This window comes from Salvelinus fontinalis, chromosome 6 (genome assembly GCF_029448725.1).
Source record: "Salvelinus fontinalis isolate EN_2023a chromosome 6, ASM2944872v1, whole genome shotgun sequence".
Taxonomy (NCBI): domain Eukaryota; kingdom Metazoa; phylum Chordata; class Actinopteri; order Salmoniformes; family Salmonidae; genus Salvelinus; species Salvelinus fontinalis.
In genome coordinates, this window is record NC_074670.1 from 35594656 (window position 1) to 35622529 (window position 27874).

General features: G+C 43.8%; 1 protein-coding gene across 2 annotated transcripts in view; it reads right to left on the reverse strand.

Moving 5' to 3' along the window:
* LOC129857763 (zinc finger protein 516-like) overlaps positions 1-16956 on the reverse strand; it is a 65639-nt gene extending 48683 nt beyond the window's left edge. The window contains exon 1 of one of the 2 annotated variants that reach the window (XM_055926306.1): positions 16328-16955. The gene's annotated coding sequence lies outside the window, so the exon portion shown is untranslated. Of the gene's footprint in view, positions 1-16327 lie in introns of both variants that reach the window. The other variant, XM_055926307.1, reaches the window with a different exon arrangement.
* Positions 16957-27874: the final 10918 nt, after the last annotated feature.

Consider the following 27874-nt stretch of genomic DNA (forward strand, 5'->3'; position numbering starts at 1 on the left):
TGTCCCGCTGTACATAAATCTCAGCTAAATGATGTGTTTGTTTACAAGTATAAGAGCTCTGTATCCGACTGGGATTCAAAGGAATTCGAAGCACCACTTTTGTGGCAGAAAAACAGTAGTATGTATTTTTAAACCAGCGTTGTCATTAAAAAATGTGGTCACCTCTCGACATTTGAATGAGATATAGGCCAAAGCCATGGACAGAGGAGTCTCCTTTGAGAATCGTTGCCACAACCCCCCACCCCACTTTGTTGCCCTTTAGAACACAGAGTTTGGATTAACTTTGTAAGTGTCGTCATCTGTCCACCCCTTCACCCCTATCCCTCCACCTCTCTACCCCGTTACCCCTTCACCCCTATCCCTCCACCTCTCTACCCCTTTACCCCTATCCCTCCACCTCTCTACCCCTCTACCCCTGCACCCCTTCACCCCATATCCCTCCACCTCTCTACCCCTTCACCCCTATCCCTCCACCTCTCTACCCCTTTACCCCTTCACCCCTATCCCTCCACCTCTCTACCCCTCTACCCCTGCACCCCTTCACCCCATATCCCTCCACCTCTCTACCCCTTTACCCCATATCCCTCCACCTCTCTACCCCTTTACCCTTGCACCCCTCCCACCCTCCACCTCTCCTCTCTTCAGGCCTGACGGTGGGTGTTTAGAGCTCGCTGGGGCTTAGCGACTCGCGGTGTCTCATCAAATACGAACAAGGTCGTGAGGAAGGCCACAGCCTCAGTCACACAGCAGAGACAGACACAGAGGCATGGCCAGTGGAAGGCACAGTGTTGGGGGAATAGTGTTAGGGCACTAGTAGTGTTAGATAGGGATGGGCACGGTTATTTGAATATCCGAACGGACGTTAGTGTTTGAATACTTGCGAAAACCTACACAGGTTTCACGCGTTTGTTGCTTTTGTTGGCAAATCAAAGTGGCACTGTCAGTGGCTCCATGTGTAACAACCGACGTGAGAGATCTCTAATCAATGCAAAACGGAGTTAAAATTACAGAATGAAGTTAGTTAAATGAGAAGGAGTAGGCTACAATGAGCAAGCATCAGGTAGGCTGTTGTTAAATCAGAATGGAGCTGTTGTGGACAAGAATGGAAAGCGCAACAGAATAGCTTCAAGTCCCACCTATTATTGATTTAATGATTATCATTTGATCGACTGGTACATTTTTACCAAAAGGTTTTCTTTGTTTATGGAAAAGTCACGTTCAAAAGCGAAAGGCCTAATTGAATCAATTTAATTTGATGACCTTTGTCATTTGAATTAAAAAGGCAACAGAAGAAGGTAACTGATCAAAAGACAAAATATGATTCTCTGAGCGAGCGTTTTACACACAGTCATTTTTACTGTATCATGTTGGTCTTATTCAACACACTGTCTGCTTATAATGTAATTATTCTATTGAGCAGTGGGTCTATAAAAAGGGGATCAATAATACCAGTGAGCTAGTCGCTAGTGACATCTGGGCTGGACAATGAGCTCGCCCCAGCGCGCACACACGCACACGCACACACGCACACACACACACACACACACACACACACACACACACACACACACACACACACACACACACACACACACACACACACACAGAGAGTCTCTTTCCAATCCCTGATTGCATCCACGTGGCTCAGGGCTTCTTCTCCCTAATCTTATTTCTCTTCTTTAATCCCTTAGCAATCAGAGCAACAATGCCACCATTGGTTCACAGAGCAGGCAAAAATCTATTAGATATATGTTCTTTTATTATAGCATACCACAACCGACGGGGATTCAAATAATTACTGTAAGTATTAATCAAAGTCCTGTTTTTGTGATCTGCTGTGGGGGTAAGATATTGACTCACCAGGAGTGGGACAGATGCATAATCAACATAGTGTTCAATCATTCTCTCTCGCTCTCTCATGTGAGATGAATGGCCAATAATAGGCATGATGTGTTAATTGGAAAGAAAGCATTTATATGTGTAAGGAAAAAAATCGAACACACACCAGGCAGTCTCGGAATCCCCCAATCAAATCTTCCATTGAAACTCCTCATTCAATCTCAGATTCAGCATTCCAAAATCAGTCGTACTACAACAGTCCCTGAAAAACAACAGTGACACTTTTTTATAATGCTTCTAATGTTTACAAATAATGACTTTTTATTTGTAATGCTTATTCATGAATGTGTGTCATCGAGTGTTACCGATACACCATATTAACTGTGCCCCCATCACAACAGCACAGCCTCTTCACTACCTAACCACGCAGTCTCAAATGTGCCATGCTAAATCCCTCGGCCACAGCCTCCCCCCAACCTCATTCCAACCCCTCTCCGCCTAGTCCCCCGATGACTAAATCATTTTCTTCGGGTCTAATTTGGCCAGATATCTTGCTAGATAGCTTACTATCAAGCCCATGCTTACGTAGCATGGCATTTCATTGATCCAGCCATGGGGTTACAGGTGTGACCCAAATATGGGGATTACACATCCAGCTGTTACCCCTTGCTCAGAATTTGGAGAAAACACACGTGTGTGTGTGTCTGTGTGTGTGTGTGTGTGTGTGTGTGTGTGTGTGTGTGTGTGTGTGTGTGTGTGTGTGTGTGTGTGTGCCTGTGTGTGTGTGTTCTTGTGTGGAGTGATGATGAGAGAAGATACAGCAGTGCCTTAAAGGGACTGCAGTCAGTCTTTTGCCAAATACATTCCTTTTGATTATACTGAGGACATAAGCAAAGAGTTTCCTATGGAGGGGCTCATTTATAATTTAATCCAGGAGCCACAGTCTTTCTGAGCTGGCAGAGAGAGACTGCCCTTTCACAGGAGGAGTCCCACTGTGCAGCTGAAATCAATGCCATGGCCACAAACTTAACACAGCCCGGTACCACTTCCTATCAGTCTGACGATAAACTAATTATGGGATTGTCTGTAGATAGCCATCAGGTAGAGATTCCATTACAGTAAATTCATTTTATAAAAACAAATAGCTGTTTTAGCTGTTTTACCCAAACCAAGTGAGCCACAAAGAAATTAGTCAACACTGTGTGTATGGATAAAAGACGATAGGAAATATTTTCTACTCTGGATACAGGTTATGCAACAACATTACGTATCTTATATATCCTAGACTGCAGTAGAGGTGTGGTGTGTTTACCACATCGGACTTGCCCATAAAGGTGTCGCCGTGGTAGACAAAAATGGAGGAAACAAAAGGCACACAACCGTGTGTCTTTTCTCCGGACAAAGAGACTGGATACACAGGAAATGAAGACGCATAACCAGTGTCTCCAAATGGGGTTCTATGGCTCTTCCATAATGACGTGATATAAGATATATTAAGATGTGTATGACTCCTCTGTGTGTGTGTGTGTGTGTGTGTGTGTGTGTGTGTGTGTGTGTGTGTGTGTGTGTGTGTGTGTGTGTGTGTGTGTGTGTGTGTGTGTGTGTGTGTGTGTGTGTGTGTGTGTGTGTGTGTGTGTGTGTGTTGTTCAAAAAGCCCAACAGAGTAATCAGTAATGAAAACAGCAGTGGGAGTTACTGGTGCCATTCAGCTAGGGCCTGCTGCTGTGGAATGTGAGGCACCATTCACATGAGTTAAAAATGCATTGCAGCCCACCACAAAGGCCTTTCTTGTCCTCATTGTTTCACATAGGCCGATAAAACAAGTTCAGGTCCAAAAAATGAAATCGCTCATTTGACCCCTACAGATAGAGAAAGGGAGGGGGAACTATGACAAAACGTCTTTGAAAGGCATCTCATGGTACAGTGTGTAAAGTTTAAGTGTGACAAGCCAAGAGATGGAAAGTAAAGTTGTCCAGAAAAACGAATGTTTCAATTTATTTATTTTATTCATCATTCATTTGGAGTCAAAAAATGCATGATGGTAAAAGGCAGGTAGCCTGGTGGTTAAAAGCGTTGGGCCAGTAACTGAACGGTTGCTGGTTCGAATCCCTGAGCCAGCAATGTGGGAAAATCTGCCATTCCGCCCTTGAGCAAGGCAATTGACCCCAAACAACAACTGCTCCCTGGGTGCCGATGACGTGGATGTTTATTAAGGCAGCCCCCCGCACCTCTCTGATTCAGAGGGGTTGGGTTAAATGCGGAAGACACATTTCGGTTGAATGCATTCAGTTGAGCAACTGACTAGGTATCCCCCTTTCCCAATCAAATAAAATCTCTGTTCGGTCGTGTACTGTATGAGCCACTGTGTGAATAAATGAATATAAAACATTGCAACAGGCTTTTTCACCAATGGCTTTCTTTTGTGAAGCTCTGCATTTTTGGAGCTCCAATAGGATCAGTTGTGGATCATGGTATGTTGCTACAAAGTAGGTCCTTAAATGGATTTGGATTTTCAAGATGGCGTAGCAGTCAGACATCTTTGTCTTTGTCTTGTCGTGTCCTGTGTATATATCTTTTTATATCTTTTTTCTTCGCATATATATTTTTTTATATTTCTCTTAACCTCAACTTCAACACACTCTCCTGCAATCCGCCTCACCCAATGTGGTATGGATCTGCTATTTTCTTTACTTTAGAGCCGGAACTCCAAACAGAAGCTAGCCAGCTAACTAGCTACTAGCTAGTAGTCAGCTAGCTACTGCTAGCGGTCATCAACTAACTTTTAGCCCGTACAACTCTTGCCAGTCTGCAGAGCGCGATTCAAACCAGAGCATATCGGACTTATTTTTCTCCATATCTCCGGATTCCTATCGCATGCTCTAAAACTATTCACATGGATCATCGCAGCTAGTTAGCTGCTATCCGAGTGGCCACTCCTGGCTAACGTCTCTGTCCCGAAGCATGCACCAATTACCCTGGAGCTAGCCTATGCTAGGCCCATCTCCCGGCTAGTTGAAGAGGTCCATCAGCCACTCCTTGGGCTACAATACCTATTTTGCCATTTGGCCTGGACCCCTTTTACTGCCGATACGGAGCCCCGCCGATCCATCACGACTTGACTACTGACGTAATCTGCCCGAGGAGTTTTTTCAACCTTCTCCTCCGTCGTGACGTCCCCTGAATGCCCATCTGTTAGCCTGCTACCCGCAGCCCGCTAGCTGTCTAGAGCATATCGGACTGTTAGCTTAAGAGGCCCATTGGCCAATTTCTTGGGCCACTATACCTATTTTGCCAATTGGCCTGGACCCTTTTACTACACGGAGCCCTGCTGATCCATCACGACTGGTCTGCCAACGTAACCGCACGAGGGGGCTACAACAGACATCTTCCGTCGCGACGTCCCTCTAAGTCCCTTCTGCTAGCTTGCTATCCCTGGCCTGCTAGCTGTCTGAATCGCCGTGTAGCTACTCACTGGACCCTTATGATCACTCGGCTACGCATGCCTCTCCCTAATGTCAATATGCTTTGTCCATTGCTGTTTTGGTTAGGGATTATTGCCTTATTTTACTGTAGAGTCTCTAGCCCTGCTCAATCTGCCTTAGTTGACCCTTTAGTTCCACCTCCCACACATGCGGTGACCTCATCTGTTTTAAATTATGTTTCTAGAGACAATATGTCTCTCATCGTCACTCAGTGCTTATATTTACCTCCACTGTATTCACATCCTGCCATATCTTTGTCTGTACATTATGCCTTGAATCTATTCTACCGTGCCCAGAAACCTGCTCCTTTTACTCTCTGTTCCAAAAGTACTAGACGGCCAGTTCTTATAGTCTTTAGCCGTACCCTTATCCTACTCCTCCTCTGTTCCTCTGGTAATGTAGAGGTTAATCCAGGCCCTGCAGTGCCTAGCTCCACTCCCATTCCCCAGGCGCTCTCATTTGTTGACTTCTGTAACCGTAAAAGCCTTGGTTTCATGCATGTTAACATTCAAAGCCTCCTCCCTAAGTTTGTTTAAATTGAATGCTTTAGCACACTCTGCCAACCCGGATGTCCTAGCCGTGTCTGAATCCTGGCTTAGGAAGACCACCAAAAACCCTGAAATTTCCACCCCTAACTAAAACATTTTCCGACAAGATAGAACTGCCAAAAGGGGCGGAGTTGCAATCTACAGCAGAGATAGCCTGCAGAGTTCTGTCTTACTATCCAGGTCTGTGCCCAAACAATTTGAGCTTCTACTTTTAAAAATCCACCTTTCCAGAAACAAGTCTCTCACCGTTGCCACTTGCTATAGACCACCTTCTGCCCCCAGCTGTGCCCTGGACACCATATGTGAATTGATTGCCCCCATCTATCTTCAGAGCTCGTGCAGTTAGGTGACGTAAACTGGGACATGCTTAACACCCCGGCCATCCTACAATCTAAGCTAGATGCCCTCAATCTCATACAAATGATCAATGAACCTACCAGGTACAACCCCGTAAACATGGGAACCCTCATAGATATCATCCTAACCAACCTGCCCTCCAAATACACCTCTGCTGTCTTCAACCAGGATCTCAGCGATCACTGCCTCATTACCTGCGTTCGTAAATGGGTCTGCGGTCAAACGACCACCCCTCATCACTGTCAAACGCTCCCTAAAACACTTCAGCAAGCAGGCCTTTCTAATCGACCTGGCCCGGGTATCCTGGGGGGGATATTGACCTCATTCCGTCAGTAGAGGATGCCTGGTTATTCTTTAAAAGTGCTTTCCTCACCATCTTAAATATGCATGCCCCATTCAAAACATTTTGAACCAGGAACAGTTATAGCCCTTGGTTCACTCCAGACCTGACTGCCCTTGACCAGCACAAAAACATCCTGTGGCGTACTGCACTAGCATCGAATAGCCCCTGCAATAAGTAAGTTTTCAGAGAAGTTAGGAACCAATATACACAGGCAGTTAGGAAAGCAAAGGCTAGCTTTTTCAAACAGAAATTTGCATCCAAAAAGTTCTGGGACACTGAAGTCCATGGAGAATAAGAGCACCTCCTCCCAGCTGCCCACTCCACTGAGGCTAGGAAACACTGTCACCACCGATAAATCCACGATAATTGAGAATTTCAATGAGCATTTGTCTACGGCTGGCCATGCTTTCCACCTGGCTACCCCAATCCCAGTCAACAGCCTCCCACAGCAACTTGCTGAAACAGCTGCAAATTCTGGACCCCTACAAATCAGCCGGGCTAGACAATCTGGACTCTCTCTTTCTAAAATTATCCGCCAAAATTGTTGCACCCCCTATTACTAGCCTGTTCAACCTCTCTTTCGCATCATCTGAGATCCCTAAAGATTGGAAAGCTGCCACGGTCATCCATCTCTTCAAAGGGGGAGACACTCTAGAGTCTAGACCCAAACTGCCACAGACCTATATCCATCCTACCCTGCCTTTCTAAGCTCTTCGAAAGCCAAGTTAACAAACAGATCACTGACCATTTGGAATCCCATTGTACCTTCTCTGCTATGCAATCTGGTTTCCGAGCTGGTCATAGGTGCACTTCAGCCACGCTCAAGGTCCTAAACGATATCATAACCGCCATCAATAAGAGACAATACTGTGCAGCCGTATTCATCGACCTGGCCAAGGCTTTCGACTCTGTCAATAACCACATTCTTATCGGCAGACTCAACAGCCTTGGTTTCTCAAATGACTACCTCGCCTGGTTCACCAACTACTTCTCAGACAGAGTTCAAATCAGAGGGCCTGTTGTCCGAACCTCTGGCAGTCTCTATGGGGGTGCCACAGGGTTCAATTCTCGTGCCGACTCTCTTCTCTGTATACATCAGTGATGTCGCTCTTCCTGCTGGTGATTCTCTGATCCACCTCTATGCAGACGACACCATTCTGTATACTTCTGGCCATTCTTTGGACACTGTGTTAACTATGTTCTTCAACCGATCGCTGCCCACACCTGCCCGCCCGTTCAGCATCACTACTCTGGATGGTTCTGACTTAGAATATGTGGACAACTACAAATACCTAGGTGTCTGGCTAGACTGTAAACTCTCCTTCCAGACTCACATTAAGCCTCTCCAATCCAAAATTAAATCTAGAATCGGCTTCCTATTTCGCAACAAAGCATCCTTCACTCATGTTCCAAACATACCCTCGTAAAACTGACTATCATACAGATCCTTGACCTCGGCGATGTCATTTACAAAATGGCCTCCAACACTCTACTCCAACACTCTACTAATCTATCACAGTGCCATCCGTTTTGTCACCAAAGCCCCATATACTACCCACCACTGCGACCTGTATGATCTCGTTAGCTGGCCCTCGCTTCATATTCGTCGCCAAACCCACTGGCTCCAGGTCATCTATAAGTTTTTGCTAGGTAAATCCCCGCCTTATCTCAGCTCACTGGTCACCATAGCAGCACCCACCTGCAGCACCGACCCGTAGGGCTCCAGCAGGTTATATTTCACTGGTCACCCCCAAAGCCAATTCCTCCTTTTGCTGCCTTTCCTTCCAGTTCTCTGCTGCCAATGACTGGAACGAACTGCAAAAATCACTGAAGCTGGAGACTCATATCTCCCTCACTAACTTTAAGCACCAGCTGTCAGAGCAACTCACAGATCACTGCACCTGTACATAGCCCATCTGTAAATAGCCCATCCAACTCTCATCCCCATTTATTTTGCTCCTTTGCACCCCAGTATCTCTACTTGCACACTCATCTTCTGCACATCTATCACTCCAGTATTTAATTGCTATATGGTAATTATTTCGCCACTATAGCCTATGTATTGCCTTACCTCCCTTATCCTCATTTGCACACACTGTATATAGACTTTTTTCTATTGTACTATTGACTGTATGTTTGTTTATTCCATGTGTAACTCTGTGTTGTTGTTTGTGTCGCACTGCTTTGCTTTATCTTGGCCAGGTCGCAGTTGTAAATGAGAACTTGTTCTCAACTAGCCTACGTGGTTAAATAAAAGTGAAATCTTTTTTATTTTTAAGCGCAAACCAGATGGGATGGCGTATCGCTGCAGAATGGTGTGGTAGCCATGCTGGTTAAGTGTGCCTTGAATTCTAAATAAATCACAGACAGGGTCACCAGCAAAGCACCATCACCATCACATGTTATTTCATAGTTTTAATGTCCTCACTATTATTCAACAATGTAGAAAATAGTAAAAATGAAGAAAAACCCTTGAATGAGTAGGTGTGTCCAAACTTCTGACTGGTACTGTACTTTAGTTTTAGACTAAGACGATAATATTTCAATTCATGTCAGACATTAAATCAACTGACACAACAACAATAACATTCCCTACTCTTGTAAAATTGTAAACTTACAAAAAGACTAGTAAATGTGACTGTCAAGTGTCATTCTCACAAAGCCATACAAATCTATCGCATTGAGTCACAAGCTTGGTTTCCATTCAAATGGCGACAGATTTGAATGTGAATATTCTAAATTCCACATAATAAAGAACACCATTGACGTGTTCCTACCAAACAGACTTGTTGCGGAAAAAAGTCAGTCCGTGATGACATAGTGCACGCAAAATGTACTTTTTCACTTACGTTTTCATGTACCGAAAACAAATTGAAAGTTCAATGTGTTTCCATTGCATTTTCAACTCTACTGAGAGTTTTGTCACAAAAACTGAGTTAAATCGCAAATGTGGCTACTGTGGTCTTGGCACGTGAGCTTTAGCCGACAGCTCGCAGATACAACGCAGGTGGGTTGTGCGGGTAGGCTAGTCTACATGATGAGATGATTATGGATTAGAGCGAGAATATTTGTATTTGTCAAATGGCAGTCAAGCCTCAATCATCATGTCACCAGAATAAGACCCTGGATATTTATAGGAAAGCATCAAAATCACTGTGCACTTTCAACACCCTGTGAAGGGCATAATAACTTACTTAATCTGTAGCCTAATAAACTGCATGGTTTCTCAAGTCATAGTGGGAGGACCAGACACCATATCATCGCGTGACTTCAAGTTTACATCGAATATGATGGTTTTCACATCAAACTTTCGCATAAAGGCTTTTCCACCACCATTTCTAAACGAAAAATGATCTGTCAACATTTAGAAAATCACAGCTGTCAATATTTATTTTTTTAAATGGTATGACTTTACTCGCATAACAACTGGGGATGGAAACGTGGTTAGTAGCTAGGTTTCCATCCAATTCGCTACAGTTAATATTCTAAAATCTGCATAAAACACACATTTCCTCATCAGAGATGTGTTTCCATCAAATTGAAAATTGTGCATAAAAGGCTGTGCGTGATGACAAGTAGCGAACATAAAAATTACTTTTGCAGTTAACCCTCTATGGCATGGTGTTGCCCTCAGGAAACAAACTACCTTTTTGGACATCACACCACCCCTTTAATTAAAAAAAAAAATATATATATATATAATATCACCTGACATGTCTGTGTCCAATGAAATAAGGGGCTGAAGTGGGTGTGGCCTTTTGTCTGGGGGTGGAGCAGTCCTTTCAGGAAGCAAAGCCACATGGGTCACAGAGCCACCAATTGGTAAGATAAAATCACTTTTTAACATGTTTAAATTTAAATAACTTTATATAAAAAATATATACATGTGCATGAGTATGTAAATAAGTATGTTTGATTGTTTAAAGACTTATTTCGTTTTTTATTTATATATACTAAAACTGTGTTTTTTGGTTCGTTGCCTCAGGGCAACATTGTGCAGTTAGACCACTTTTGTTCGGGCAATATCATGCTAAAGTGTGGAGATGTGCTTGAATGCATAATTATGACCATAGTCAATGTATTTACTTTACTATCTACTGATACAGGAAATGGACACAAGAACATTTTATGGCCGGAAGGAACATGATAGAGCAGTTAGGGTCATTCCCTCTGACAGTGAGGACAGTGAGCTTGAGGAGAGTCAGGAAGAGTGGATCCCCGAATCAGGTTTGAGAGACAGTTAGGAGGTCAGGGGTCAATTAGAGGTCAGCCAGAAAAGTAACGTGTGTGTGTGTGTGTGTGTGTGTGTGTGTGTGTGTGTGTGTGTGTGTGTGTGTGTGTGTGTGTGTGTGTGTGTGTGTGTGTGTGTGTGTGTGTGTGTGTGTGTGTGTGTATGCGTGTCAGTGGATGAAGATGGGTATATGTCTGTTGACAATGAGACTGAGTCTGAGGATGAAGATGTAGCAGAGGTTGATGTTCCATGCCTACCCCGGTGGAGAACACCCCACAATGCATACTTCAATGCTTACTCAGAATGGAAGGAACGGCTTTCAAGATCTGATGATATAATGTCCCCCCTCCAGTACTTCAAGCAGTTTTTTTCTGAAGACATTCTGGAAGTTATTGTAGGGTAGTCAAGTCTATGTGCGATACAATGTAACGCAAACAAGCCCCTTAACCTCACTACAAAATAATTGGAGCAGTTCCTGGGTATTGTGGTGTACATGTCATTGTTTGGTTTACCAGACACCCGCATGTTTTGGAACAAAGCCTGCCGAGTGTCCCAAGTAGCTGGCACCATGATACTGAATAGATGGGAGGCCATCAAAAATTCCCTGCACTTCAGTAACAATGAAGAGCGACAGGAGGGAAATGATGATCTACTCCACAAAATCCGACCACTGGTCACTCATCTAACCTCAAAACTGACATCGATCCCAATGGGTGAGAAGCTGGCTGCTGATGAGCAGATGGTCCCATTCAAGGGAAGAAATAGATTGAAGCAAAACCTGCCATCAAAACCAAAGAAATGGGGCTACAAGATACTCGTCTTGGCTGGCTCTGATGGTGTCCCGTACAACTTAGAAATCTGCACAGGGAGAGTTGTACAACCCTGAGCTAGCAGATGTGGGAGCAAGTGGCAACGTTGTCCTCTGCCTGGCCCAGCCTATACCCAAGCAAGAGAACTACAAGCTCTTCTTCGACAACTGGTTTCCGAGTGTCCCTCGTGCTCACACTGGCTCAGCAGGGAATTCACTGCACTGGTACTGTTCGTGGTAACAGACTACCAGGCGTCAACTTGATGTGCGATGCTGAGCTAAAGAGAGTAGGACGTGGATCTTTTGAACAGAAGATAGCCATGGTTGGAGAAACCGCATTGCCCGTTGTGAAGTGGTACGATAAGCGCTCAGTGACCCTTCTCAGTGATTACACTGGAGCCCACCCAGTCACCGAGGTTGACATGTGGGATCGCAAGCGAAAGATGATCACCAAAGTCCCCTGCCCTGCTGTGGTGAAAGAATACAACAAGAGTATGGGTGGGGTGGATCTGCTTGACTCCCTGATTGCACTGTACCAGAAGAAAATCAGATCAATAAAGTGTTACCGCCGGCTGGTGTTCCACTTCCTGGATATGATCATCGTGACCACCTGGCGGCTCTACCGAAGAGATTGTGAAGGCACTGGCATGAGAAAGAAGGAACAAATGAAGCTGTATACCTTCAAGTCATACATCGCTGAAGGCCTATGCAAAAGTGGAAAGAATCGGGAGCGCAAGAAAGGTCGTCCCAGTTCCACAATTGCTGGTGAGTATGGGGAGAAAAGGACCCGCTGCTCCAATTCCAGTCCCTGGTGTGTGCCTGGATGCCACAGCCTACTGGATGATTATGGCTGAAAAGAAGGGGAGATGCAAGGTACCAGGGTGCACATGTACACCAATGGCCAAGTGCCTGGAAATGTGATGTCCACCTCTGTTTCACATCCACCAGCAACTGCTTCCTGAGGTTCCACACAGAATAGGAAATCAGAGTGTGCTTTGTCAAAAAGAGAAAGACTGATTCAAACAATAACCCACACAAACACACATTCAGACACACTGAAACACACTCGCACATAGACCCGCACACACAGGCTAACCCCTCCACACACACACAAACACACACACAGTCATTTGGATGTTGGTTTATATGTTCATATGAAATGTGAGAAACATTTATACATGAGGTGTTAGTTGTAATTGGTAGTAGTTTGTTCATTTGATTGTTTGATGTTTTGACTTTAAAGCTTCTAATTGTGATCGGTTGGAACCATTTGTGGTTGATGTTTGTCAAAATAAAACTTGTTCTAATGCATATATTGCTTGTTTTCCTTATTCCACTTCTATGTATTATAGAAAACCTTGTGGTTTCAGTACCCTCGTAGCATATTGCTTTCCCCAACAACAACAAAAAAGTAATGTCATAGAGGGTTAAATGCCCATGTACCTAATAAAAATACAAATGAAAAGGGTTTCCAATGCATTTTCAACTCTACTAATGGTTTTGTCACAAAAAATGTTTTTGCTTTATTTAGCTAATGTGCCCACTCCGGTATTAGTGTAAAGGATGTGAAATGGCTAGCTAGTTAGCGGGTACGCGCTACTAGCGTTTCAATCAGTTACGTCACTTGCTCTGAAACCTCCACAAAAGGGCCGCTGCTTTTGTGGAGCGATGGGTAACGACGCTTCGTGGGTGTCAGTTGTTGATGTGTGCAGAGGGTCCCTGGTTCGCGCCCGTGTCGGGGCGAGGGGACGGTTTAAAGTTATACTGTTACATTAGCACATGCACATTCGCTCTAGCCAACAGACTGCGTATAAGGCCCACAGTGCAGGTATAGCCTACATGATGAGCTTATTACGGACAAAAGAGCGAGATGATGTGTATTTGTCAAACTGCAGCCAAGCATTGATCATCATGTCCCCAGAATAAGACCCTCTTTATTGGAAAGGTGGATGTTGTTATTGGATGTTGCTTGCCACCTTGCACTTTCACCAACCTGTTACTTCATCTGTAGCCTAATAAACCGCATGCTTTCCCGAGTCGTAGCGGGAGGACTAAATAACATCTCATGTCGTGACTCCAACTTGACTTCGATATAAAGGTTATGATATCAATATTTGCGCACAAAAACGGTTTCCAGAGCCATTTCTCGCCTAATAAATTCTACCAACACAAAAAGATCCCACCTTGCCTAGAGTATTTGTTTAGTTGACATTTGGAAAGTTTGCCAACAAATGTGACGTTTCCATCAGGCCTGTCGTGACATTTTTTTATGCGACGTGTGATTTACTCTCATAAAAAGGTTGGATGGACACCTTCACACTGTAATACATTTGAAGATAATATGTGGTCCTATTACATCAGGTGACGCTCCAGTGGATTAGCATTCTAATTTCATTGGCTACTCAGTTCTGAGGGAGAATACAATTAGGCTACGTCATGTGTTACGATCATGTCCAAATGTCACGGAAGAGATTGTGGATCGCATAAAACGGTTTTCATCAGCGGACTTTTGAAAGGTGAATACACGTTTCCTGTAAGTCTGAAACCTGACTCCGCCAGAGATGACAGCTGCATCCTGTAAAACAGGTGTACAAAGATAAGGAAACGGTCCCCAATGCTGACCACTGCACTGTTATTAGCCTGCTAAACGTCTGCTTTGTATCAAACATGTCAAGTTATTTTCCACCTTTCAAGTTTTGTCTTGTTGTAGGACTACATCATAACTTTTTCAGTGTGCAGTGTCATTCAAAACGCTCCCTGATTGTACACTACATTGTTGCCCGAAATGTAGCCAGACAAGTGCACTGCTATACTGATACATGTTGCAATGTCCTAGAAAGAAAACAGCCATGTGTTGATGTTATGACATTCTTCAAATCAGGGCACAAGCAAATAAAACTAAATAGTAGCCTAATTTAATGACCACTCCCATTCCTCAAGTAACACTGTGTTCACAGGGGCAAGGAAATTAATGCTTTGAGTCTTTGGCCAGTCAAAGACGTCTGTCTGAGGCTATAATACCATTCGACCTGCAACCAGGAACAATAATATGTATTTAGCGACTTCCTTCCCAGTAAGACAGTGGACAACCGTTTTCCCTTAGGAGAGGTATGGTTATACAATATGAGGGAATTACTCCAGATAGGCCTAGCCTAGACGACTTGGGGCACTATTTCGAGAGTGCCGGTTCCACTATCATATTTTTATTCTATGAATTATTAGTTCCATTGCATGACACATTTCTCGCGTACTTTCCTCGCGCTGCTCTCTTGTTGCTGTAGGACTGTACAGGTTCCATGCTCTCTCTCTCTATCTCTCTCTATCCCTGTTTGTCTGTCTGTCTGTCTGTCTGTCTGTCTATCTCCCTGTCTGTCTGTCTATCTCCCTGTCTGCCACCCGCTCTCTCTCTCTCGTGTCACTTGCGCTAAGAATGTAGAGCACCCGCGTGACGTCCCTGCAACTAGAACCGAGGACAGGCAGCGCGAGGTTGAAAAGGGGGAAACAGAAAAGTTGTATCAAAATTATGCATTGCATACTAACCCACAGCTGGCTTAAATTGTTTAGGCCTTCATGTTTCATTGTTAGCCTATACAGCAATATATTTGGGTACTGTGCCTATAGCCTTTATCGAATTCTGCCAGTAAATAAAACCAGTCAAATAGGTAAACACATGTTTAAAAAAGTATATATATATATATATATATATATATATATATATATATATATATATATATATATATATATATATATGAGGTTTGAATAGGCTACGCGTAGCCTAATTGCCGGAAATCTGTGCGCAGACTTGTAATATGCTCCCTTGCGCTACGTGGACACTACTTTGTGATTGTTAAGGCACAACCCTCCTGCTTGTCTTCCTTCCACAATGTCACACACATCTCCACGTACAGGAGATTTAGGCTTCCCCATATAGAGCATAGGACATACGTCCACAATGGTTTATTGCAGTTTATGAAGGACAATAAAACATGAATACCATGTGGTTCAAAAGTTGTGCTGATTCCCGACACCCCCATCCAGCCCGCATCTTTCGACTCCCCACCCCCGCCACATGTTAATGAGCTCCAACTAATTTTGATGGTAGGCTATTTAAGATGTTGGGGACTTTTGAGTCAGCTATTATGAATGCATTTGTGACATTTGTGCCATGTTCCTCTAACTAAATGACAGCTATGGCATGTCCATTATGCCTATGTGTAGGACATTTGACTTCCTAATATGGATGTGCGTTCCTCTGTCTCTGCCTGTTTTTAAGGAACAAACAACAAAGTCTAATAAATAGCCATTTAATAATTGACTAAGATTATAAAACAACAATCATGAATCTAGTCAACCAAGCTCTTCCAATAACGTTCCTCCAAACAGATTAATCCCTTGGGTTTTGTTGTTGCATGATAACAGGGCAACCTTTTCAACTTCACATTTTCAAGAATATGAAAAAGCAAAGGTAGCCTATAATAGGGCAGCTCTATCAAACCCATATGATATAACCACGTACTAATGTCGTTATTGATACCGATACAGACTGTTGATAATGGAACGTTTGTTATGTTTGTTTGTTTGTTTGATATAGTCTCGAGTGGGTTAATAGGTTCGCATTTGCTCATATTCCTACTCATTCTCCTCGACTCGGCTGCCATTCAAAACCCTCACCAAACACACGGAAGCGAAACATCAATGTAATCTAATATATTTACGTACCTGTGTGCAAGTGTGTGATCAAAAAAATATCCTGGAATGACTCCCAAAGAATAGGCGAAAGCAAAGGTGAAAGCATGCGCTGTATGTTGAAGTGCATATGATTGAGTGAGTCGAAACCACTGTGACATAGGGATAGTCATCGGTCTCCAAGCATTCAACGCACTAAGAGCTTGATTCCTCTCGAGCATTGACGATAAGCAAAGCCTCCAATTGCTTCTTTAACTCCTAAGTATAGCCTATTTCCTGGACTGTGTTACATTATGAGCAAAACCAAGACGTTTGCGTCTCGATCGTTTCATAGAAACACCTTTCAGTGCTGTGGATGGTCTCTCCCGCATCAAATGAACTATTTACTATTGTCTCCATCAGCACAAAGTTCTTGATACTATACTAAATAAAGTATTCGGTTGACATACACGACGACATTTCAAAATATTGAGTATCAATGTGTTATCATTTGGATTCAATTCAGACAGGTTCTCAAACCTGCTTACGGACGTCATAGACAACAGCCGTTTGGAATGCATGCAGTTACAGACAGAGGAATCAGATAAGTCCAAAACACAAATAGCCTAGTTGAACTAGCCTAACTTCTAATTGGCCTAGGTAATTATAAGTAATATACTGTAGCGATCCACGCTATATAAGTTACAATTCCCATCGAGTTAACATATTGGCAAGATGCGTAGGTTGTATACCTTTCACAGAGGCCCGGGTTCGCTTCCCACGCCCCTCGTTAGCTATATCGGTGTCAGAAATGGGATGGGGGCCGTGGGGCGATCGGATTACATCGTGAGACTGAAGTTAGTCGAAGCATGGGGACGTACCTTCCTGCTCGAGTGGGGCAGTGTAGCCCTCGTTATATGAGCCATATTACAATTCCACAAAGTGAGTTAACTCTATTGGTAAGATGCAGAGACCCAGTAAGCTTCCCGCTCCCTCCGTTCGCTACAACGCCATGGCATTTTATTAAAATATCATTCATTAAACATGTATTAGCTATATTAAAATCTTTACAAAGGTGTACTTACATTTTTATTCTGTAAAAATTGCTAAAAGCAAAGTGTATTCATTTGTCAATTGCATTAATACAGGATATGTTGTAACCTAATCTATTATTTTTGATACAGTGGAATCCACTTGTGGTGTTAGAGGTCAAAATAATAATATATTGTTTCAGTGAAAAAAATATCTGCGTGGTAGGTTGGCCGGTTTTTGTAGACTCACTAGCATAGGAAGTATAAGCACACCGATTTGAAAGATGAATTGAAGGTTATTTCTTGAACAGCCTAAATTGACTTTAGTCTATGGTAGGTTGAATTTAAACTAAGAGGCCTAGATAATATGAGAATACTTTTAAATTGTGAAACTGAGTTAAATTTAGACTGTGGGTAGATTCACATCTGCATTGCAGTGAGTAAGCCATGATTAGGGGTGTTTGCTTCGCATGCATAGGGAAGAAGCCTTCTTCCTAACTTCTGATGTACCAGTGATTTAAGTCACTGACACATCTTATCAACCACAAGCCCTTGAATCGGTATGGACTGACACACCACCCTCCAGCTTACAATGGCTTCCATGGGCATGCACATATACAGTGCCTTTGGAGAAATGTTAGACCCCTTTACTTTTTCTACATTTTGTTAGGTTACAGCCTTATTCTAAAATTGATTAAATAATTTTTTTCAGCAGTCTACATCAAATACCCCATAATGACAAAGCGAAAACATGTTTTGACAAATTTTTTAGATGTGTCTACAACTTGATTGGAGTCCACCTGTGGTAAATTAAATTGATTGGACATGATTTGGAAAGGCACACACCTATCTATTGTCACGTTCGTTGTTTGGAGGAAGAGAGGAGGACCAAGGCGCAGCGTGATACGAATACATTCTTCTATTTATTTAATTAACACGAAACAAACTAATAAAAAAAAACTAAACGAACGTGAAGCTATATATATAAAGTGCAGACACAAGCAACCAATACATAGACAACAACCCACGAAATCCCTAAAGAATATGGCTGCCTAAATATGGTTCCCAATCAGAGACAATGATAAACAGCTGCCTCTAATTGAGAACCAATCTAAGCAATCATAGACATACAAACACCTAGACTAGAAAAAACACCCCATAAACATACAAAACCCCTAGACAAGACAAACACATAAATCCCCCATGTCACACCCTGATCTAATCAAAATAATAAAGAAAACAAAGATAACTAAGGCCAGGGCGTGACATCTATATAAGGTCCCACAGTTGACAGTGCATGTCAGAGCAATGACCAAGCCATGAGGTCGAAGGAATTGTCCGCAGAGTGCCGAGACAGGATTGTGTCGAGGAACAGATCTGGGGAACAGTACAAAAACATTTCTGAATCATTGAAGGTCCCAAAGAACACAGTGGCCTCCATCATTCTTAAATGGAAGAAGTTTGGAACCACCAAGACTCTTCCTAGACCTGGCTGCCTGGCCAAACTGAGCAATCGGGCCTTGGTCAGGGTGGTGACCACGAAGTCTATGGTCACTCTGACAGAGCTAAAGAGTTCCTCTGTGGAGATGGGGGAACCTTCCAGAAGGACAACCTTCTCTGCAGCACTAAACCAATCAGGCCTTTATGGTAGAGTGGCCAGACGGAAGCCACTCCTCAGTAAAAGGCAGCCCTCTTGGAGTTTGCCAAAAGGCACCTAAAGACTCTCAGAGCATGAGAAACAAGATTCTCTGGACTGAGGAAAACAAGATTGAAGCCTTTGGCCGGAATGCCAAGCGTGACATCTGGAGGTAACCTGGCACCAACCCTACGGTGTAGAGGTTGACCGATACCGATTATTGGCAGGCCAGAAAAGGCCGATACCGATTAATCGGACGATTTTTAAAATGTATTTGTAATAATGACAATTACTATACTGAATGAACACTTATTTTAACTTAATATAATACATCAATAAAATCAATTTAGCCTCAAATAAATAATGAAACATGTTCAATTTGGTTTAAATAATGTATAAACATAGTGTTGGAGAAGAAAGTAAAAGTGCAATATGTGCCATGTAAAAAAGCTAACGTTTAAGTTCCTTGCTCAGAACATGAGAACTAATGAAAGCTGGTGGTTCCTTTTAACATGAGTCTTCAATATTCCCAGGTAAGAAGTTTTAGGTTGTAGTTATTATAGGAATTTTCAGACTATTTCTCTCTATACCATTTGTATTTCATATACCTTTGACTATTGGATGTTCTTATAGGCACTTTAGTATTGCCAGTGTAACAGTATAGCTTCCGTCCCTCTCCTCACTCCTACCTGGGCTCGAACGAGGGACACATCGACAACAGCCACCCTCGAAGCAGCGTTACCCATGCAGAGCAAGGGGAACAATTACTCCAAGTCTCAGAGCGGGTGACGTTTGAAACGCTATTAGCGCGCACCCCGCTAACTAGCTAGCCATTTCACATCGGTTACACCAGCCTAATCTCGGGAGTTGACAGCCTGAAGTCATAAAAAGCAGAGCTGCTGGCAAAACGCACAGAAGTGCTGTTTGAATGAATGTTTACGAGCCTGCTGGTGCCTACCATCGCTCAGTCAGACTGCTCTATCAAATCATAGACTTAATTATAACATAATAACACACAGAAATACGAGCCTTAGGTCATTAATATGGTCGAATCCGGAAACTATCATCTCGAAAACAAAACCTTTATTCTTTCAGTGAAATACGGAACCGTTCCGAATTTTATCTAACGGGTGGCATCCATAAGTCTAAATATTCCTGTTAATTTGCACAACCTTCAATGTTATGTCATAATTACGTACAATTCTGGCAAATTAGTTCGCAAAGAGCCAGGCGCCCCAAACTATTGCATATACCCTGACTCTGCGTGCAATGAACGCAAGAGAAGTGACACAATTTCACCTGGTTAATATTGCCTGCTAACCTGGATTTCTTTTAGCTAAATATGCAGGTTTAAAAATATATACTTCTGTATATATAATCTTGGCTCTCTCTAATTCTCTCCTTCTCTCTATCTTTCTCTCTCTCGGAGGACCTGAGCCCTAGGACCATACGTCAGGACTACCGGGCATGATGACTCCTTGCTGTCCCCAGTCCGCCTGGCCTTGCTGCTATTCCAGTTTCAACTGTTCTGCCTGCGGTTACGGAACCCCTACCTGTCCCAGACCTGCTGTTTTCAACTCTTAATGATCGGCTATGAAAAGCCAACTGAAAATTATTCAGGATTATTATTTGACCATGCTTGTCACTTATGAACATTTTGAACATCTTGGCATAGTTCTGTTATAATCTCCACCCGGCACAGCCAGAAGAGGACTGACCACCCCTCATAGCCTGGTTCCTCTCTAGGTTTCTTCCTAGGTTTTGGCCTTTCTAGGGAGTTTTTCCTAGCCACCGTGCTTCTACACCTGCATTGCTTGCTGTTTGGGGTTTTAGGCTGGGTTTCTGTACAGCACTTCGAGATATTAGCTGATGTACGAAGGGCTATATAAAATAAACTTGATTTGATTTTGATATGTATTGATTTTAAGAAAGGCATTGATGTTTATGATTAGGTACAGTGGTGCAACGATTATGCTTTTTTCGCAAATGTGCTATTGTTAAATCATCCCATGTTTGGCGAAGTTGGCTGGCGTTGTTAGGAAGAAATAGTCTTCACAGTTTGCAATGAGCTAGGCGGCCCAAACTGCTGCATATACTGACTCTGTTGCAAGAGAAGTGACACCATTTTTCATAGTTAAAATAAATTCATGTTGGCAGGCAATATTAACTAAATATGCAGGTTAAAAATATATACTTGTGTATTGATTTTAAGAAAGGCATTGATGTTTATGGTTAGGTACACGTTGGAGCAACGACAGTCCTTTTTCGCGAAATGCCACCGCATCGATTATACTGCAACGCAGGACACACTAGATAAACTAGTAATATCATCAACCATGTGTAGTTAACTAGTGATTATGATTGATTGATTGTTTTTTATAAGATAAGTTTAATGCTAGCTAGCAACTTACCTTGGCTTCTTACTGCATTCGCGTAACAGGCAGGCAGGCTCCTCGTGGAGTGCAATGTAATCAGGTGGTTAGAGCGTTGGACTAGTTAACCGTAAGGTTGCAAGATTGAATCCCCGAGCTGACAAGGTAAAAATCTGTCGTTCTGCCCCTGAACAAGGTAGTTAACCCACCGTTCCTAGGCCGTCATTGATATTAAGAATGTGTTCTTAACTGACTTGCCTAGTTAAATAAAGGTTTAAAAATACATAAAAAATCGTCCAAATCGGTTTCCAAATAACAGATTTCCGATTGTTATGAAAACTTGAAATCGGCTCTAATTAATCGGCCATTCCTCTTAATCGGTCGACCTCTACTACGGTGAAGCATGGTGGTAGTAGCATCATGCTGTGGAGATGTTTTTCAGCATTTGGACTGGGAGACTTGTCAGGATCGAGGCAAAGATGAATGGAGCAAAGTACAGAGAGATCATAAAAACATTGGAAAAAAACTGCTCCAGAGCGCTCATAACCTCAGACTGGGGAGAAGGTTCACCTTCTAACAGGACAACAACCCTAAGCACACAGCCAAGACAAGACAAGACAGAAGTGGCTTCGGGACAAGTCTCTGAATGTCCTCGAGTAGCCCAGCCAGAGCCCGGACTTGAACCCGATCGAACATCTCTGGAGAGACCTGAAAATAGTTGTGCAGCAATGCTCCCCATCCAACCTGACAGAGCTGGAGAGGATCTGCAGAGAAGAATGGAAGAAACTGCCCAGATACAGGTGTGCCAAGCATATAGCATCATACCCAAAAATACACAATGCTGTAATCGCTGCCAAAGGTACTTCAACAAAGTACTGAGTAAAGGGTCTGAATACTTATGTACATGTAATATATATATATATATTATATCTTTTTTTATTATACATTTGCAAAAAATTCTCAAAACCTGTTTTTGCTTCGTCATTATGGGTTATTGTGTGTAGATTGATGAGGGGGGGAAACGATTTAATAAATTTTAGAATAAGGCTGTAACATAACAAAATGTGAAAAAAGTCAAGGGGTCTGAATATTTTCCGAAGGCACTGTATATTCACACACACACACATGCGCACGCACACACACACACAAAGACAAGCGAATAAATAATTATTTTGGGAGAGGTAGTTACCCTTTTAAAAATGTACATGTACTGAACATGTGTACAGTACACACACTGCCATATAATAACACCATGGCTATAGAGCTCCCTTCCTCTTTAAGTTTTTCTGCAGTGACTTAGACTAGTGTTCTGAGATGCATCTTGTCACAATAGAGGCGCCGTACTCCAAGCTCCCTCTATCTCTACCATCTGAGAGGCAGGGAGGGTCAAGAGACAAGCTGTCCTCTGTAAGCCACTCATTCAAGAGGCTTCCCTGTCATTTGTCAAACGTCCTGTCGCAGGTTCTTTATTCACACAGCGATAACGCTGCGTTCAGGGTTGTAAACAAAACTTCAATGAGTCATTCGAAGCAATGTCACCCTAGCCTTCTAGGCTTCATTCATAGTCACACACAAGTAACTATGGTAGTGCACACGCACGCTCTCACACACACACAAGCACATGCTGGTCCTAACCTCAGGACAGGCTTTTAATAGCTTCTACTTGTATTCACCACAATGCCATACACTACGTAATATTCCACTCATACACGAACGCAACAGCGACTATGTTTATAAAAGCCCTTTGTCGAGCTAGCTTGTAGTAACAGTGAAGGTGTGTTACACAACTGACTGACACCACAGCCCCTTGTGCTCAATTAGCTCCCAGTGCAATATTGACACCTTGCTAATTGTCAGCTGTTTGGTGTGCACTGACAACCTTACTGCCTTACCACAGGGATTGAAGGGGAGGGCTTTGTTACCTCACGGCCAATGGCCACATCACGAGCACACACAATCCCCACCATAAGGCTATACAATATCAAATATTCATGTGATATATCAGATTACTTGTTTTGAATAAGAGCCAAATAACTAACACTCTGTTCACCCTCTGTTTTCTATCCCTTATCCTTCGTCGTTTTTTAAAATCTGTTTCCTTAACGCCCCCCCCCCTCTCTCTCTCTCTCTCTGTTCCCCCCTCTCTCTCCACCCACCCTCTCTCTGTCTCTCTCTCTGTCTCTCTCCTCCACCTCGCTGTCTTTTTAAAGCACTGTTTGATTTTCCCTCTTATCAAGTTCCACTGTGGCCTTAGAGAGGGGATCCGCCCCCGCCATTGATCATGCTATTTTAGCCACGTCGTTCAGGACCGGGGAATACATCCGACCACAGGCCTTGACATGCAACACAAAGCATTACATCACAACAACCCCTGTTATCAATGCCAACAGAACAGGCAACCAACCGGGGTTGGTAGTGAACACCACACGGCGTCACACAAACATTAAAATGCTGTTCTTTTGTCAAATGTGTTATGCGCCGTTAATAAAAGGTTGACTTGACATCTAGGCATTACACGTTGGTCTCATCTGCATTTTACTATTGAAGTGGATATTGATGCAGGTCCATATGATTGTGTAATATGAATAGATGCCTGTCATTGTTTATTGGGTGTGTGATTGTGTTGACAAGTATTGCCTCAGATAGGGAATAAGGCAATTGATTTGGAAGTCCCAGGTTGCATCCTCCTCCGCTAATATAATAATGTGGTGTAATCATGTAATATCATGCTAATCCTATCTTGGATGAGAAAGTAGACTCCTGCGCAGCCAGCAGCCAACCCAGGAAGTGAACCCATTTCCTGTGGGGGCTGTGTGTATGTGTGTCTCTGGCAGTGCATTTTAACAGCAGTGACTGCAGGAGGAGGAGGAGGAGGAGGGAGCCTGATGGATACGGCACACAGTGATGCCGCTGCAGCCCTGACATTGTCTTCTTCAGCTCTCCTTCCTCCACCCACCCCTCCTCTGCCTCTCTTCACCAGAATTATCACTGTCTAAAACCCACTCTCCTCGACATACACATGCACGCACTCACTCATGCAGATATACACGCACGCAATACAGGCACACACACACATGCACGTACGCAGGCACAAACACACATGCAGACACACACACATGCACACACACACACTATACTCCCTTCAGAAAAACCACTGTACTCCCCCCCCCCTACCTCACTCACACATGCAATCCCGGCTGCCACACGTATAGGAACGAGATCATTCAAAGCAAGAGAAGCATGCACACAGACAAGGTGCCGCGAGAACAAACAACAAAAACAAAACATCAGGAGTCTATGACGTGAATGTATGTGTTTTATACAGTAAGCTGCCAGGATGGCATGGACAAAAATACAACTAAGAGGATAATATGATTCCTGAGCTGAGGAGGTGAACTGCACATTGTCAGCTTATTGAATACATTGTATACATATCCTGTTTTGGAGCAGAGAGGCAGGAAGTACTTTCTGATTCCTTGCCATGCATGGTTTCTCTTTCGATGATGGCCTCATCATATGTAGCTGAGGACACATTATATGGAGGAGAAAGGAAGGAAAAACTCTCCCTTCTCATCAGTGTCTTTTAAATACAGGGCTGGGCTTGCCTCTAGCAGGGTCATTTTTAGCTGTTTGAATGCAGTAAGACGGCTTTTACTCGTTGACAAATAGTTGAATACACCATTGAGATTGAAGGAAGTACACAACATGACCAAAAGTATGTGGACACCTGCTCGTCGGACATATCATTTCAAAATCATGGGAATCAATATGGAGTTGGTCCCCCCTTTGCTGCTATAACAGCCTCCACTCATCTGGGAAGGCTTTCCACTTGATGTTGGATTATTGCTGTGGGGACTTGCGTCCATTCAGCCACAAGAGCATTAGTGAGGTCGGGCACTGATGTTGGGCGATTAGGCCTGGCTCGCAGTCGACGTTCCAATTCATCCCAGAGGTGTTCGATGGGGTTGAGGTCAGGGCTCTCTGCAGGCCAGTCAAGTTCTTCCAAACCATTTCTTTATGGACCTCGCTTTGTGCACGGGGACATTGTTATGCTGAAACAGGAAAGGGCCTTTCCCAGCAACAGGTGTGGCTGAAATAGCTGAATCCACTCATTTGAAGGGGTGTCCACATACTTTTGTATATATAGTGTATTTGATGCTATTCATAGTGACTAAATAATGCATAATATGCACTTATGCATTTAGGGGTATAGTAACTTTAAGATGATTTGGATATGAAGCACAAAGAATGCTAACATGGGGGATATTGACTTGTATTGGTTTTGTAATGCTAAAAAGTTAGCATTTGAGGATAGTGGCCAGGTAAACAAAACCAATGCATGGATTAATGTCTTACCTTGTCCATTGACCTCTTACAGGGTAAGGAAGACAATATCTTGTAGATTGGGTGAACTATCCCTTGAATCATGTCGAACTGACATTTCTACCAACACTGTGTGAATGGTTGTGTCTGTGTGCCCGTGTGAGTGACAGCTCAGCTCGTGAAATGTTCTGATTATCAAGCTCATTTTACGTTGGCACACTCCAATACAAGATGTTTGCTATCGTACTATAATGTCATTGAAGCTAGCTGGTTGCACTTTCTGCTGCTTAGGTTGTCCAATGACATTGTTCTAAAATGGCACCCGTACATAAGCCCCGTATTTATTTGTCATTGTAACACTTCATGTAACAGTTCATCGGGTAGAGTGAGCCACCAGTCATTTCATTCAAAACATGCCATTTTGTTAATACCTACATGTTTCAAGCAGCCCACCATAGTCCCTGTGCCCAAGAATGCCAAGGTAATCTTATCGACCTGTAGCCCTCACATCTGTAGCCATGAAATTATTTGAAAGGCTGGTCATGGCTCACAACAACACCATCATCCAAGACACCCTGGACCCAGTCCAATTCGCATTCCGCCGAACAGATCCACAAGTGACGAAATCTCTATTGCACTCCGCACTACCCACTCCCGCCTGGACAAGAGGAACAGCCATGTGAGAATGCTGTTCATTGACTACAACTCAGCATTGAACACCATAGTGCACTCCGAACTCATCACTAAGCTAAGGACACTGGGACTGAACATCTCACTCTGCAACTTGATCGTGGACTTCCTGACAATGACGCCCCACACCAGCCAAACCCGGACGACACTGGGCCAACTGTGTGCCGCCCAATCACGGCCGGTTGTGATACAGCCTGGATTCGAACCAGGGTGTCTGCACTGACCTTCTAGCACTGAGATGCAGTGCCTTAGATTGCTGTGCCATGCTGACCCTCAACATGGTGTCCCCTCAGGGGTGCGTGCTTAGTCCCCTCCTGTACTTCTTGTTCACCCATGACTGCATGGCCACGCAAGACTCCAACAACATTCATTAAGTTTGCTGACGACACTACGGTGGTAGACTTAATCAGAGCTGATCAGCCCACAGTATATTGAGGTCAGAGACGTAGCAGTGTGGTGCCAGGACAACAACCTCTCCCTCAACGTCAGCAAGACAAAGGAGCTGATCGTGGACTACAGGAAACGGAGGGCCGAGTACACCCCCATTCACATCGGCAGGGCTGTAGTGGAGAGGGTCGAGAGCTTCAAGTTCCTCTGTGTCCACATCACTAAGGACCTATAATGGTCCACACTCACCAACACAGTCGTGAAGTAAAGGCAGAACAATGCCTCTTCGCCCTCAGGATGCTGAAAATATTTGGCATGCAATTGTAGAAAAAGTTATACAGATGCACCATTGAGAGCATCTTGACTGGCTGCATCAAAGTCTACCGCTTGCCGTGTGGTAGCAGAGAGAACAGTCTATGACTAGGGTGGCTGGAGTCTTTGACAATTTTTAGGGCCTTCCTCTGACCCCGCCTGGTAAAGAGGTCCTGGATGGCAGGAAGCTTGGCCCCAGTGATGTACTGAGCCATTCGCACTACCGTCTGTAGTGCCTTGCAGTCGGAGGCCGAGCAGTTGCCATACCAGGCAGTGATGCAAACAGTCAGGATGCTCTCGATGGTGCAGCTGTAGAACCTTTTGAGGATCTGGGGACCCATGCCAAATCTTTTCAGTCTCCTGAGGGGGAATAGGTTTTGTCGTGCCCGCTTCATGACTGTCATGGTGTGCTTGGACCATGTTAGTTTGTTGGTGATGTGGACACTAAGGAACTTGAAGCTTTCAAACTGCTCCACTGCAGCCCCGTCGATGAGAATTGGGACGTGCTCGGGCCCTCTTTTCCTGTAGTCCACAATCATCTTCTTTGTCTTGATCACGTTGAGGGAGAGGTTGTTGGCCTGGCATCACACAGCCAGGTCTCTGACCTCCTCCCTATAGGCTGTCTCGTTGTTGTCGGTGATCAGGCCTACCACTGTTGTGTCATCGGCAAATTTAATGTTGGTGTTGGAGTCGTGCCTGGCCGTGCAGTCATGAGTGAACAGGGAGTACAGGAGGGGGCTGAGCACACACCCCTGAGGGGCCCCTGTGTTGAGGATCAGCGTGGCGGATGTGTTGTTGCCTACCTTTACCACCTGGGGGTGACCGCCAGGAAGTAAGCATTTCACTGTTA